The following is a 17,367-nucleotide window of genomic DNA, read 5'->3' on the forward strand; positions in this document are numbered from 1 at the left end:
GAGACTTCTGCAGCATAGTGTTGGCACTGTGAGTACCATGAAGCCAGGACTGTTTCAAATAAATAGTGTCATAYATATCAATTCTCCACAAAATTGGTAATTGGCCATTCCATGAAAAAAATAAAACTGTTTTCTTAAGATTTTCAAAATTATTAAAATATACCATTTATATTTACCTAAGCTGAGATTTTCAAAGGTCAAGAGAGGCAGAAATTAAGCAAATTTTCTGCAAAGCAACAATTGAAACAAATACCCTTCAGCTGGTCCTTTTGAAAAAAGCAATTAATGTGTTTTAGATGAGAATGATCTTTCTCGCAATTGTACCTTTCTGACACTACTTTCATACACATAGAAACTTTCTGATTGAATTTATGGACATCTGCTGCAGCAGATCCTATATCTGTCAAAAACTCAATTGCCATATTATTTAATGTGATGTTGTAATTGTGTGATAGTATAATACTAATATTGTATCTTCTCATGGCAATAAATGACAAATTTTATTTGTATATACCCACAAAAAAGTAAAATATGAAACACATACACAAGAAACTTGAAAGGAATAGTTTGAATAAAGTGAAGCACCGGGAGAGAAGAATCACCACAATTGATTGCCCTGTATAAATTTTTATTTTGCCTTTTCTTGGCCTGTGCATTATTGAATAATTTTAACTATATAGTAAAAACAGAGGTTTTCTTTACAGTATCAGCTCCCAGTCCTGCCCTCTGTACCTTTGCAGTCTATTACACCCACATGGATTCTCCTTTTCATAACAGGGATTTTTTTCTTTTCTCTTTATACAGCCTAAGTATGAATGGAAAGAACACGGGTGAGTTAGTCTCTGCTTCCAGTCCCCATACTCACATTGTCCCTCAATAGCCAGACTTTGCAGTTCCAGGGAAAACTGAYAACCTTCCAGCTCTGGCCTGGAGCATACTCAACTCCAGCAAAATACTCAGCAAAAATTAACTGTTAAACTCTAAGGGGGGATCCCAGCAGATATAATGTTTCTCTGATGCTGTGGCTGCAGTAGAAGGTGTTGAATGTGCTTAGCTTGGCCAAGTTTAAGCATATTATTAGAAATCCAGTAAAAGGCACTTTCTGAGCAGCAGATGCACTATTTTTCTTTTCCAAATTTTAAAGCTGTATGGGTTAGTTAGAGGAGAAAATTTCAATAACCTTTTTTCCTTCTTCTTCTTCTTCTTCATTTTTGGGGGTTTTGTGGGGTTTTTTCTTTGTTTTATTTTGATTTTTGATAGAGCAAACTCTCTAAAGAGGTGTATTCCACCAGAGGTGGGGGGAAAAAAAAAAAAAAACAGCTACAAAGAAGAATTCTGTGGTTAGCTTGGCAAAATCATATTGAAAACAGAATATTCTGTGATTCTATGGTAGAAGTGGTGTGAAAAATGGAGCTACAGACAGCACTGCCTGTTCTGTTGACAATATTCACGGAGTTAGTTAAGTTTCCATCCTTCTGAACTATAACTTTTGGAGAGTTTTTGTCGTCCAGTCTCTCATGAAGAAAGTTTTAGGTTCCCTTTGGGGTAGTGTATATATATGATCCCATCTGATGTATTTTCAGGCTTGAGGAATGCATAGCCTTTGCTGGTAGCTAAAAATACCTTTATGAAATGAGTTTAAGTTGTGACAGGTTCATAAAATCTGCAAAAGCAAATAAAATTTACCTTGAAACAGAAGACACCCACGTTAGCACTTTCTAGTTGGATGGATACAGCCAGGATGCTCTGAATAAAAGAGCAATCTTTTGCATCAAAAACTGAAAAATAAAGAAATGTTCTACATGCTGCATGTTAGGAGCTGACTTATTGTGGAAGTGCCTACAATAGGATACAATTGCAAAACTAACGGTAAAGGAACATTGTTCAGCACAAGTGCAGGAAACTGCAAATATGAAAATAACAGTTATGGAGTTCATGTATTTTATCAAATTTCCAGAAGATAGGAAACACTGAAGGCTAAAACCACACCCATTGCAGCTGAAGATGTTGCTTTCTATTTTTGGATAATACCAGTGCATATCTCTATCCATCTTTTTTACCTTACCACTGGCATTAGGGTCATGCTCTGTTGCTGCCCAGGTGAGAGGAATGTCTTTACATCACCAGCAGCACAATAAATGAAAGCAAGCAGGAGCAGGAAAAGCTTTGCCTGACATTGCATAGCCATGTCAGGAGTTCATCAGATGTAAATGTACAAAATAGAAGGATGGAGCTGTTCATGTGAGTTCAGCCTGTTGGTGTCTGGCAGCATGTGACATCCTCTTCATGTTGCTCACCAGAAGATGAATGTAGTTGAAAGGTTTTGCTGGAAACCCAAGGAAGATCATAAACCCTGCTGAAAGCCCTACATGCAGTCTGAAACAGTCAGCTCTCCAATCATTCCACCTTGCTATAGCTAACCAGGCAGAGATTCAGGCTGAGAACAAAACTCTTCCGGTGGGTACCTGCTTATGCATCAATGAGAGCAGGAGAAAAACCTGTTCTGGCACTTGCAGCGAGTGCTGAGCCCTTGTTCACGATTCATGACTCCACACTGAGACATTCAAATAACTTAAACTCCATGAAGGTATTTCAGAGCTTAGGGGCATTCTGCCAGTACTCATACCATTTATTAGTGGTTTTTCTTAATTTTCAGTTGTTAAAATCCAGAAAACAGGTAAAGACTTCCAGAAGACAAAAATAGACATTGATTCTTTAGCATGAAGTGCAAATGCATTAAAAGTGGCAGGCTCCATTCAAATCCTCTGGGAATGGAGTATGCCAAGTCTCATCTGGCACTCAACCATGCTTGTCTATTTAGAAAACTGGTCTCAACCAGGGTCTCAAGCATGGGTTTTGATACAAATCCATTTAAACCACATAAATCATTAATTCATTCCTTCAAATACCAAAGTCACTTTTGAAATCTTATGTTTATAGTGGTTCATCTATATTCATCGGTACTATCACCTTAAAAAAAAACCAAAAAAGCCAGAAACTTTTAACAATATTACAAGTGAGTGCAATGGGAACAGAACAGGAGGGTTTGTTTTTTTTTTTTTTTTTTTTTTTCCTAAGCTACAGATCTGAAGTGGAAGTGAATGTTAAATGTATGCCTCATACTAAAACTTTATGAAAAATGAAATGCACAAAAAGTTGGATCCTTGCCATGACACCCATTATGTTGAAGTCTGAGACTCTGACCCTTCATGTTATACTTATTGTGTTTTTGACACATTTAGTTAATTAAAATGGGTGAAGTGTAATTTGTTTTCCTTAAGTTTAATACAGCATGTCAATAGAAGCTAACCAAAATTTATAGTAGGAACACTAAAACTGCCACTTGCACTTAAACAAATGAACACAATTTATCATGGTTGAAATAAAAGGAACATCATGTCCATTTGACTTTATACTTCACATGAGCATGTTGCCAAATATAGGAAAGCATGTTACAGCTGACACTTCCAATGGAAAAGACATTTTACTTCACGTTAAATATTGGTGTGAAAAATTTGGACCTTGTCCAATCCTAAGAAGTGTTAACGCTGGCACTTCCACTGTATACTTTTACTGTAAATTGTTGTAACATTTATTTGACATGGAATACCCAAAGGATTGATGAGTAAAGAAAGGAAGACTTTTTATTGTGCCATGTTCCCTTTTTCAGTCATGCATACTAAGCCTTTACATCTTCAGAGTTTAAACAAGTCACCACCTGTACTCAATCGGTAAAAGTTATTTTTCATGCAACTGGAGTTTGCCTTTTTTATAAACCTATAAAAGCACACATTTTCCATTTTATTGGTCAGCAAAGCAATGGCTGATTTAACCATAAAACTTACAAATGTTGTTCCTTTATGGAGATCTATGTTTTTTTAGCCCTTTATAATTCCTTGGAATATAAGCCTCCTTCTTTCATTTGTTGTCAGAGACTGAAAACACAAAACAAAGTGGAGTATTTTGTCTTTTCATTAAAAAAGTTCACCTAACACTACTACTACTTATAGACTATTACCCATAGACTACTAAAGATTTAGGAGGAACAAAGTGCTGCTGCGTAAAAATTTATCCGCTTCAATTAAGTACCTGCACAAGAATTCTATGTTCACATTATGTGACCTATAACTACATTTATCTGCAGTAATGAAGCACTGTAAAATGTTGGAAAAGTGCTGAGGGGCACTTCATATGATTTACTGAACTGATCTCTAGGTTAAGAAAGCAGGCCTAAGACAAGGGAATTACTCTTTTCATCCATATTTTTCAAATTAAGAAAATACATAGCCTTTTGAATTACAAAATTAAATTTTAGAGACACAAACATGAAAATGATTGGAGTATTTTAACAATATTAAATACCCAATCCAAGACCTTGAGTTTTGATCTATTTAAATACAACACTTCAAGCTTTCTTCATTAGATTATAATTAAAAGAGCAATTTACACACAGAAACTCTGGGAAAACAGATTTTTTTTCAAACYAGACAAGTAACACAAATGTCCAATAGCAGGAAGAAACCTCAATAACCATGTGAAGACTGAAACAGGAGAACGTAGCCAGCAGAGGACATGAGCTGGTGCCTAGGGGTACATCTGCTGGCACCCAGAATACCATGTAGTGGCACCCTCAGAACGCCTCTGAAGAGACGAATAGGCTTTTTTGTTTAAATTTTTTTAAGTACTGAAGGGAGTATGTCTCCATTAAATGGAAAAAACTTCTATCCTTTGTGTGTTCTTCTGGCCTACATTTGAGAGTGTGAAAACCAGATCTAAGTGAATGAAAAGTCCTAAGAGAGGAACTTTGAATAGATGATACATGTATCAGAATCCCACCAAGTCCACCTTCCCCTTTGCTATTCCTAAATTACAAACATGCTCTTTAGAAAAGACAAAGGATAGAAAAAACATGGGAGGGCAGAAAGGCTTGGAGTATATATAAAATAATGTTTTCCTAGATTTACAGTGCTAATTACTCAGTCAGAAAAGGAATGCCAGCAAAAGCAACGTCAGCTCAATCTTCTCTCAGCAATGTATGATCAGGCACTGTTACTTCAACATCATTCTCAGTCTTATAGAACTATTTGTTCCTAACTACCTCACCACTCTGCTTAGCAAAAAAAAAAAAAAAAAAAAAAAAAAAGCTACTAAAAAATCATCCCACTGGCCACAAGCAGTCATGGTAGGAACATATTTCCAAAGCGATTGTAAAGGCTCCATCCTTGAGTGTTTTCAAGACTGAGATGGAAAAATCCGGAGTAACCTGGTCTAAACTCATGGATGATGCTCCTTTTTTCCCCCTCTTTCTGCAGGAGATTATACAGGATACCTCATGATATTCCTGCTTAACCTATGATCATATCATTAAATTCCTCATTTCAATTGAGGTGACATTATTTAAAAGATGCATTTTGATGACAAAACAAGAAAGCAAATGGCCAGCCATTTGATTGTTAAAGAAAAATAAATGATAAAATCTTCTTGTGCTGTCTCCAATGCAATGGAACCACTATTTCTACTAACAAGTAGATAAAATATAGATATTTCTATGAATGTTTTCCTATTTGCATCTGGTTTTGGGGAATGAACAACTACAGGTATTATAAAGGCTGCCTGGGTTCTTTCCAGGTGAAAAAGTTCTATTTTCCTTTTGTGTGGATGTAATGTCAAATCTGGACAGAAGAAGGTTGTGTTTGTGTTACTCCAGTTTCTAACTGGAGTTAATGATGAGCGTGCAGGAGGAATACTCCATTTTAAAGTAGCACTACCTTTCCTCCAATGTCATCCTATCATCTTTAATGGCAACAATAACTCACTTAAGCCAGGAAGACATTTTTTCTGCTATATCTATAGATCATTAGAGCAGTCTGCCTGCTGCATTAGAGCAGTCTGCCTGCTAAAATGGCTTGCTGCTTCCCACTTTATGGCTCTATGTCAAAAATGTCTCTGATAGCCGGTTACTCACTCCACTTTGTCGGTGTTAAACAATCCCTTCCTTACTGGATGAGCCACACTATCACATGGCAGTTACTTGACTTCTATAATATCCTCTATAGGTGTCAGGTCTCTGGAGAACTCTATGTCCTCAACTCCCACTGAAAGCAAAGGTGGATAGCACCTTACAGATCAGATGTTGTGACTTTCTGAAGAGCTGCTTAAGCTTTTAAGTTAAAACTCAATAGCTGTGCAAAATAGCTGTGGGCATTATTTTTAGCCATACATTACATCTCTCCATTTGTGATAATTTACTACCATGCAAAATATGCTGCTGTGACATTGCTCAAGAGATAACAAGCAAGGGAAAATTAGTACAAGTATGCAACGAACCATGGCCAAGCACTTCTAGGGACACAACTTAGGTCTTCTACACTGACTCAGAGTTTTGAGAATTGTTTTTGTGTATTCCTTAAGCCTGTGTTTCCCTGCAGAACAAATGATATTACAAAGAGTCAGGTAAAGTGACTTATGGCATTTAGTGATTCAATTTGACTTAATCAAATTCAAATCTGCTTGTTCATTTTTATTGTATACACTCTGGAGGTTCTTCACCCAGAATGATTACACTTGAGATAAATGCAGAAGAAAGGAAAGAGAGGTAGAAGAAAAATATGCAAAATTGATTACATAAATTAATGAAAGATTATTATAGATACCAAGTGAAATGAAGAAATCTGTTTGCACAGTGCGTACAAATAGCACAAAAGGGGTTGCTGCATTTATGGACTTGGAATACACTAGATAAATTGTTCATCATTCTCTTTGGATGCCATATTTTTTTGTAGATTTTGTTGAGTAATATAATGCAACTAAAGCTTTGCAGAGAACTACAGGCTCTTTATAAACTACATCTGACATATAGATAGATACTTGTATGTATGTAATCTTCTCTTATTGGTCATCTGTGATCTACATGACTGAGTTTACCAAAACAATTGTCTTCTCTGCAAATAGATTCAGAGACCCAATCTCATACAGACTCCCTCGAAACAGCCTTTCACCATGGGTCTTTCAAAAAAACTTTTCTGAAACAAAAATAATTTGTGCTTCAAATCACTCCCTAAGAGGCTTAGAGCATGCATGTGTTACCTGAGAAACTTGACCTGGTCACATGCTCCAGTTGTGAGTGTGCTGGTTATTGTACAAACATAAAGCAAAACACCTGATTATTACCTTATTCACTGGTGTGCATTGCACTCCATGCACACTACATTTAGAGCATTACTCAGAGACTCTCATTCACTTTGTACTCAAGAGAGTGATTCTGAATACCATATATGAAAGATCCTGGGTCATCTTTCCAAAGGTGGAGGAATTTTGTCCCCTTTGCAAAATTTTCTTTTTGCTTCTCCAACATCAGCATCACAAAAGATAATATTTAGCTGACTGCTTGTTGCAGGCCCCTTGGGCAATGACCAGTACATTGCATGCTATTTTACAGATCTTTGAAAATGAGACCTGCCATGAATGAAAAATGTTGAAAAGTACTGCAAAGTCACCCTTTAGAACCAAAAAATATGAGGGCGCATGGACCTCTCATGCTGCACAGACACAGTCTGTATTCCTGAATCTCTCTGTCATTGTTGGTCTTACAGTTAGCTTGTGGCCCACATTATTCCTTACGTTAATCAGGGAGGATAATGCTGATGAAAATGCTAAGTTTATAGTGAATCACAGTAAGTAAGCACTGTCTCTTAGGCTGCAGGCACTTGGGAAATGGTTTGAGGCTTCTCTTTTCAAGTTAGACCATTACCTCCCACTTTGGACAGGAATGTCTTGGCTCCATTTTGATGTTATATCTGTTAGGTGCAGAGTGATGAGTCTATCTTACTGCTGATTCACACCGGCTGTTCTAGCAGCAACATGTGACTGCGATTCCTCTGTGGCTCACAGGATATTTTCCATCAGTGGTAACAGATGTTGCTAATTCAGAAGGCCAAAAGAAAGAATAAAATTATAAGCACATAATATGTATAAACATTTCAGTCATATTCTTTTGACAACAGGACCAGTAAATGCAAAAGGTAAAAAGAAACTAGTGCTGCTGTTGTTGATATTTTTGGAAGACTTATAAGAGTCAGATAGGAGTCCTACTGAATGAGGTCTGAATGCAGTAAGTTAAATTGATGATGGAAAATAACAAAAAAAAMCTGTGATCCTGCTTTTCTGGAGGCCGCAATAGAAGTAAATGTAAATAGTTTGAAAGAATATATAAGGGGATGAGTTATGGTGGGATGGTGACATATTAAATCATCTTAGTATTCAGCATACAAAGTGGGAAATGGAAGTGTGTTCCTTGGGCCAGTGATTTCAATGCAATTCTAATAATTTAAAGCAAGTAATTCAATTGCAAATAATGCCTGACCAATTTTAGGACCGATATAAGCATAAGATGGCTGGTATTCCATCTATGCAAAATGGCGTATTGGAGAACTTTTCTAATAAAAATGACTGGTACAAATCTGATCCCATCTCAGCCTTTGATAGTAATTCTGTCATTTCCTGATGGATCATCCCCCCCTTAAATAACATTTCCAGCTGGACATTTATTATTGAAATTTATCTTTCCAAAGTAGTTGTGATAGTTTATATAATCTATTGATCTACAAATATTCAAAGGAAAAAAAMCACTTGTTCCTTCAGATCTACTTCATACCTTTTTCATAATCTGCTACTACTATAGACCATTTTACAGTTGAACTGTGTTGTCTTTGTCCTTGGTATAAATTATTTGCTCAAATAGAAAAATTAACTCAGTGCCCTTTTTATCTTTTTTGTTTGGTATATTTTGGTTTTCGATAAAGCAATGAATTCCATATAGAAATAAACTTACCTTTTGTGGATTAATCAAAGGAAAATAGCAATCCATTTAGGCAATGGGAAGGAATCACCTCCTTTTCATTACATGAACAGGGCCTTTGTGAATTTTTCAGGACACGGATCATGTCTTATTCACCGGATAAACTTTGTCATTATATACACCTATGTTATTTCAAGAGATATAGGTTAAATAAGAAAAAAAAGTGGCCATTTGGAGCCCAGCCTGAAACTCACTGAAGTCAATGAAAATATTTCCATTAGCTCCAGTCTGAGCTGGAGCAGATTCAAGAGGTCCTGTGAACAAAAACATCCATGATAATATAATAAAGACTGCATCACTCAAGGGGACCAAATTAACATCATACAGGTGACCTAAACTGTTGTACTCCCTCGTGGGTTTGAGCACTTGATTTTGCTCCGTCAACATTTTTAACATCACATTACACTGCAATGCAAATCTGCAGATGTCTAGCTTTTGAATTTTATCTTCTTTTTCACAATATCTGCAGAGTTACTTTTTGAGCAATTAAAGCATTACAGACACATGAAGCAAAGTTCTTCAAAGTCAGATATAATTACCCCTTTTATGAGRCACTTTATGTAATATTTATTTCCATTAACATTGGAATCTACATGCATTTTTAATTGAAAAAAATGAATGCAATGTCAAATATAGAACTGCACAGGGGAATACATTGGAATTCTGGAAATCTTCAAACTAATTCAACATTTTTGCCATACATGTATTAGGAGCAATCCCAAGTGTAAAACCTAATGTCACTGATGTAAAACTGTCTTCTAAAAGTTTGAAAGTCTGTCATCTTTCTCCATAAACTCACTTCATTAAATAGTTTACAGTTTGCAAGGGGATCACAATGTTGGAGTAAGAAAATTACTGTCCTGACAAATTCAGACAATAAAACAACCAGATTGTTATATGAATGTTTTCTCAGAGACTGTTGCTGCAACACATAATAAATACAAATATTGAAACACCTGCATGATAAACATAATACTTTTAACAGATGTTAATCCCCCCTGAATGCGACCAGTGGATTTAGATCACATAAATGCAACTTGCCCCGTTCAGGTCTCCCTGGAAAATTGCCAATCATATGGTTGCTTTCTGACCAACTGCTGCAATCAACACACATGGATTTGCTTCCCAGTTCTCCTACTATGAGTATTTGAAAAATAATCCATAAATATAGCAATAGATGCACGTGACACTGAAGCTCATCTACAATTTAGGTTGCTTGTCTGCCGTCCGCATGAGTCAGTTATATTATTTTCAGAAAGGAGTGTTCCAAGTTAAAAACAAACTTTTTTTTTCTCAAAATCTTGACATTCTGGCAAAGCAGAGCAGAATGTTTCTGTCCCCTTGGTGGGACTTGTTCTGTCTTAATACTTTCTGATCATACGCAGCTTCTGTTTACTTCAACAAATTTAATGGAGGTTCGGCATATTTGAAAACTAGCTATTAACCCTATCAAAACACTACCGAGGTTTTGATACCCCTAGGGGAGAAGCACACACTTACAACCTGCTGGCTTAAACTTAAGTACCTGCTTATGCACTGGGTTGGAAAAGAGCCTGAATTTACATCTGCCTTTTCACCTCCAGAATGTATTTGAATGCCTTCCATTGTAACTTCAGTTTCTACAAATAGCTCTGCACCCACGTGGCCATCCCTGTGTTCCCAAAGATGACAGGGTGCGTTTGCAGGGCACTGAGTGGCATTACTCAGCGGTGAGCTATYCTGCCAGGAGGGTCTGGCCTACTGACGTGTCTGCATTACTGAAAACAAGCAGCACTGGAGGCAGAAAATAACTGACAAGTAATTATTCATGGAAATTGGATGGCAAAAGAAACCTGCAGACTTGGATTCATGCCTCCAATATCTTGATTAATTCAGAGAAGGTGACGCAAAGAGATACAGAGGCACAGCAAAGATCACTGCAATAGAAAATCACCAATGCTTCAAGTAAAAGCAAAACTGACAAGCGAATTAAGGAAACAATAACACAGTTCGTATAAAAATTAGCACTAACTTGCTCTATCTCCTTGCACCATCTAGGTACATCTAAGTTCAAAAAAATCAGAAAGGAATGTAGCATTTCAAAAAATAAAAAGGTTCAACTGATAAAGAAGATCCACAGAGCAATTTGTGGCTGCAGATCAGGAGATCAGCAGAAAGAGATGCAGCTGAATAGGAGGTAATAAACATGCTTACCAAATGGCTCTGGTGAATCTCCCAAGTTTCTCTTGGTGACAAAGGAAGACATAATTAATTACATCTCAGATGCAGGTTTATTCATTTCAGTTGTACTCTTGCTGAAGTAATTGAAGAAAAAAAATATGTTTCTTCATAATAAATAAGAAAAACCCACAAGAAGATGTATTGCTTGTGATATGGGCAGCTACAGGGAGAGAGCTGCTCTAAGACAGATATAAACCAAGAAAAGTTTCCAAAATGTTACTATTCAGACATGAATAAATGGATCTCTTTACTTAATAGCAAAGAACAGCATTTTCTCACTTCATCTAGAYGATCCTCCAATTAATTGCCATAAAGTGAGGACACAGAATACAGGCAAATTTTTCTATTGAATATGAAATGAAACATTTAGCTGATTCTCACACTTTTCTGTTCATTATAATTAAAAGAAAAAAGTATGGTTTTGCATAAATATTGTTCCAGCTGAGGCAATGTGATCAAAACAATGAATACCCTGCTTGGACAGATGCACAACGGGTTAGAAGAGAGCAGGGACTTTTCTAAGATAATGATATTCATGATTATGGTTGTGGTGTTCAGTGACTGTAGTAACAAGTGCAGCCATGTTCACTGTCTTTTTAAAGGCTATTGGAGAACTAGACTGGGTTCATTAACAATTCTATGTGCTGCTGTTTCTAGCAAAACTCTCATATAAGCAGGAACTGGCAAGATTTTTTATGTCATTAAAAGATCATAGAAAGACACTGGAAAAAAACATCAGTAAGATTAACTAAAAAGATATTTTGGTCTTGTCCCATATGATATAAGAGCTAGAGAAGGTTCAGTGAAAATGAAAACTAGCAAATTCAAAACTGAGGAAGGGATTGCTCTTTTATTCACCTCATACTTAAGACTGAGAAGTGATTTCTAAGACTCAAAGATAATTTGGTCTCTTCTATGGTTAACAAGAGTTTCAAGAATTGTTGATAAAGCCCATTGTTTTCCAAAGAAATTCAAATTCTGAATTCTGCATTCTTTGGTTCTTTTTTTTTTTTTTTTTTTTTTTTTTTTTTTTTTTTTTTTTTTTTTTAATTAAAGCACAAGATTCAGAGCGGGAAGAATAAACTTTTTTCAATGTGGCTTGTTCTAATCACTTTAACGAGTGATGAGATGAAACAGTTATTTTCCCTGGCTTCAAATCAAACTTCTGGTCAGCTATACCTAGAGCAGACATTTTCATGCTTCTTCTGTGTGCTGGTGTCTTGGCCCCTGCTGGCTGTGCTGCAATTTTGAAAATATAGAGAATGGAGGAAAAGTATGGATGCAGATGCATCTTAATTTTGCCAGGACTGTCTCTTCTATTCAGTATAATTTTGCACAACTTTACCTTTGAAATTCCGAGTACATTCTAATTTATAGCTACATTAACATTTTTCTATAAATTAAGGGAAACTYATAACAATTAAATATTTTTTCCCAATAACTGCCTAGTTATAAAGTATTTGCTCTCCCTGCTCCCCCTGCAATTTAGGCATTATGAGCCAGTGCTTCAACTTAATCTGAGCCTGAGGTGCAAGGTCCCTTCCAAGACAACAAGGTTTTAGCTTCAAATTTGGGGGTGGTGAAGGAGTCTTGCCCCTTCCATRCCGCAGTTTGCCATTGCAGGGAGAGACAGGAGTGACCAAGCAGGGATGGGGAGAGCTCTGAGGGCTTTCAAAACCAGATCCCACACGCGGGATATTCCCAKTCTCCATAAAGCCGGTCAGAGCAAGCTGAATGCAGAGCACCTGAGTATTTCACAGCCCTAAAAACTTCCAGCCCTAAGATACAAAAGTGTCCTGGGTTTGTGTTTTGAAAAAATAATGTCCCACTGCTATACAGATTTGCTGTGGCTTCTGTTGCTGCAAATGGTGCCATCAGCAGGTTGGGGGTCTCTGTTCAGGGCTGTGCATGAGTTCAGCCAAGCTCACCTGCTTCCTCCTCCACACTTCACAGCAACTAAAACACTTACCTGAGGAGCCTCYAAGTGATCAAAACCCACACTGCCCTCAGTGATGGACAATAGACTCCTTGGGCCTTGTTTCTGTGTTTGTATGAGCTCATACCTAACTGGCCCTTGGGGCTCCTGCTTGCCCAGATATTAAGGTTGCCCTGTGCCTCGTCAGCCATTTGCATTTTAAAACTAAAGCTGTCAAGTCTTTCCTGTACAGCTCCTCACACCTGGGGCATTTCCCTATCTGAGTCTCCACCTTTGTTCTCAGTCTTCACAAGGGCAATTGAAAGCTTCAGCCCCTCCAGATCCAGGCTCTCCTGTTTATACACATCTGCATTTAACTATTTTCTCTCATCTCCTGCGCAAGTGTAAAGGCTTTCAGATGATGGTTGAGAGGACGTTTGCTAGGGCATTCCACTGTGCAACCATACTCAGAAGTAGACAATGTGATTGGAGTAAACTACAAGTACTATTAACAACAAGCATTAACATGTTAAAAACAGCCTTAATGATTTTCATTCTTAAATTTTCTTTCCCCATGGTACTTATGTGCTAAGGTTTCAGCTGAACTTGAGGTTATTTAGGCATTTCTGAAAAGTCTACACTTTAATGGGTTCAAATGACTAAGATGAAAATGAAATTTCAGTAATTAAAGCTCTTGTAAGGGGAGGTGTTTCATTTAGCTTTTTGTTTGTTTGCTTTCATCTCTAGGCCTCCAGTGTTTTCATATCTCTTCTATAAACAGGATAATATAAAATCATCTAGTTACAGAAGAAATGAAAAGTTGAATGATTTGTTATATTTATATGACYTTAAAACATGTTGCAGAATTGCATTTATTACACAGAAAAAAAAACCCCAAAACAATAAAACATCTTATTGAGTAGTTGATTATATGGTATTACAAAAATCTGCCTTCCAGTGGAATCCTTTGGCCTGCATATGTACAACACTATAAATCTTGCTAAATATTTGTTTCAGAAATTGTCCAGAAGAATGAACAGATTGGTTTTCCAGACCTAAACCACTTCAACACCAAATAGTACTCTGGAGAAAACTGTGTTTCTCTTCTTGTTTGGAGATACAYTAAGATCACACACTGAGCTTCAGCAGTTCAGCTTTCTGGTCCTGTTGCTGTTTCATAGTGACAAGATGGAAAAGGCACAGCTTTGAGACTACCTAAATACAAGGAGTTGATGAAACTCACAACAAAATTAAGGAACTAATGAATGCATTTCATTAATTCTGAAATTAGTAGCACACTATATTTCTGCCTGAGGATTTGCATTAATCTGAAAGCTTGAAGAACAAAACCAAAGTGAATAGTGGAGTTTTTTTGTTTTTTTGGTTTTTTTTCAAAATAGCTGGTAAAGTGTTTTTTTGCAGCATAAGAATTTTCCTACATTTTTACAAAAAGTCAGCAAAACATTTATTTTTCCATTAAACTTGTTGAACTGCCACATCAACATTTTGCAAAGTAAAATTTTCATCATAAAAATTTTGACTTGTAAGTTGTTTATAATTTAACACCACTATCTAATCCTGCTCTCATTAATTTTCCCAAAGTATTTGCTGTTCTAATTTGAGCTCACTTTCTCAATTTATATTCCATAGCAGTGRATTTTGAAATGTTATAAAATGTATTTCTTCAACTGTAAAGAGCAATTTTTTCCAGATGAACTGAAAGGTTATTCCATGTCATATACCTTCCTGTTAAAGACAATACATACTTGTGACTTAGGCACTTAATGGTGTGCCTTTAACTTTGCTGGTGAAAGCCTGATGCCACCCTTTTCCATTTGTAATTCGGGCTCCTGCCTGCAACACCATGCTTGCCAAAGATATTCACAGATCTTTATTTTTTTTTAAATGTACGTTACATCAGGGGCCATTAAAATCTGAAAAATAAGGAGTGGTTTTTCTCACTTCTATCATTTATAACATGTACCAAATACAATCATGCGTGTGTGCACTCATCAGCAACACTTCACAATTGCAGTTTTATCAGACTTCTAAGGCCCAGGAGCAGTGATTCAGTTTAGGCTGGTTTTACAAACACAATCAATTTTAACAAATCTATTTTTAAAATATGGAGGCGTGAAAGGCAAGGAGTCATATCTGGTATGGTCAAATGTGATCTCTTTGTACAGCTGTTATGAGACCAGTCTTAGACCCTTTGTCATTTCTACTAGATTATATCCTCCTGAAAATCTACATAGAAAGTTGGGGCTCGTACATATTTACCAGATATTTACATCCCTTTAAAGCAAGCAACCAGCTAGATTACTTTGTAAAGGGCATTTATGTCTGTTTATATATGGTATTGCTTAGTATCAAGAAATTTTGGTGTGAAACATCTTTTTCTTTACAGAGAAAAAAACTCCTATGTTTTCACCTGGCAAGTCACTTCTCTGTCTTTAATTTTTTTTTGAGGGTTGTTCAGGCTTTTTCTGATAGGTTTGTGTAAAGACAATATTGGACAAGAAATTTTCTTACGAGTACAGTATAGAATTCTGCAATCTATAGAATAGGAAAGAGAAATTTCCCAAACACAGCCACAACCTCTCTCATTTGCAGCCCTCTTTGGATTGCAAAAGGCTCTTGCATTTAGTGCCTATTTACGAGAAAATCAAAACATTTCAAAAAATCCTAAAAGCTATGTGGAAAGGTAGTATTAATATAAAAAAAAAAAAAAAAAAAAAAAAAAGAAAAAAAATGCCCAACACCTATTTGTCAAAACTCTCATTTCCTATTAAGTAAATGAAATTGGTGTTTAGTGGTTTAGTGGTCTTCTCCTCTGCTAAATGAACACAACCTGCTGGATCCAACAAATTCATTAAAATGTGCTTTTACAGAATAGAGAGCTTTAGGAGCTGCACAAACCCATCAGACTTTATGAGTTTTCAGACCAGTTCTATTCACAGGGTGCGAGTGAATATCTCCCAGTTTCCAGAAAGCCTCCCTTTACAAATAAAAAGAACAGAGATAAGCTGAAAAACACACAAGGAGAACATAAAATATAATTAAAACTTACTTGCATTTGCAGTCTTTTGCAGCTGCTAACCTTGCTGGTTAGCAGTTCTTCCATCTCTGAGTCATCTCAGAAATCTATTCACAGGGGATCTGAGCCTGAAATCAGTCTTGTTTCAAAGGATGACAGTGAGCAAATATTCAGATGTAATTCCATGAAATCTGATGACCAGCAAACCTACAGTGTGAATTGACAAAACATGTGAACTTAAAAGCTATTATATTAATTGAATAATTTGCATGTGATAATTGCATAATACATACACTCTCTGGGCCAGCAATGACTTTTTTTTCATGCAGGAGGTTCGAAAATCAAGACAAGGAAAACAGGCTGCTAAGCACAGGTTTCCTCCCTCCACTTGATATCTGTAAGATACACCTTGAGGCTAGAATGTGAAAATAAAAACCAGGTACATTCTGTGAAATCACAAATATCAGAGACCCGACCATAATTTTCCCCTTACATCCCAATTTGCCTAAGTGTTAAATGTAAGTYCTGTTGGTATTTTATGAACTTTACTCATAATGATTACAGATGGCACTAAAACTAAGTCCTCTGTTTGGCTGTTCTTTGCACTCCTTTTCTTGTGCATGTGGAAAACTTTGTAGGAAAAGCATGCCAASGTAAAACACTCTTAGGCAAAAATAGTGTAGAAAACAGGTGTTTCAATATTCCAAGAAGGATGGGCTGCACAAGTAGTACAAGACACTACTGAAATCTCCAGTTGTTGTCCCCCATTTCAGCCTAGCTGTTCTGTTCTATATGAATCCTGAATCACCCCACATCCAGCCTTTCCAAGTGCAGCAGCTCTCCAGCCAATTCCAGGAAAGCTCTTAGCAAATCACTGCCTCAAATGCCCATACCACATGGTGATGGACTCAACAACAGTCACCTCCTTCCACACACCAACCCCATCATCTCAAAAAGAACTATCCTAGCCTCTTCTGTCTCTGCTTATGGAGATCTGTAGCAGGTCATTCCCTTCATATCTTCAGGATGAGCAGTCCCCTTTGTCCAGAGAAATGCATCAGGATCTAGGAAAATGTCCTGCCAAGTGTTCTGAAAGGAGGGGGTCACTGAGAGAGTTTCCCCTTCCAGATACAAATTTGATATTTCATATATTCAATTGCTGAACTCTAAATCTGCTTATGCATTTCTTTACGTGCCAGCCTTCAAGGACAATCACAATAAATGCCTAATACAAATGCATCTATATGGGGGATATCATACATAGGAGTTTGGCTTGTAGCTGGGATTACCTGCTGGTTTGGCAAGTTTTCTTTGGAGGAGGTAGACTCTCTCTGAAGA

The sequence above is a fragment of the Malurus melanocephalus genome, unplaced genomic scaffold (genome assembly GCF_030028575.1).
Source record: "Malurus melanocephalus ecotype Western Australia unplaced genomic scaffold, MMel_1.1 scaffold_276, whole genome shotgun sequence".
Classification (NCBI taxonomy): Eukaryota; Metazoa; Chordata; class Aves; order Passeriformes; family Maluridae; genus Malurus; species Malurus melanocephalus.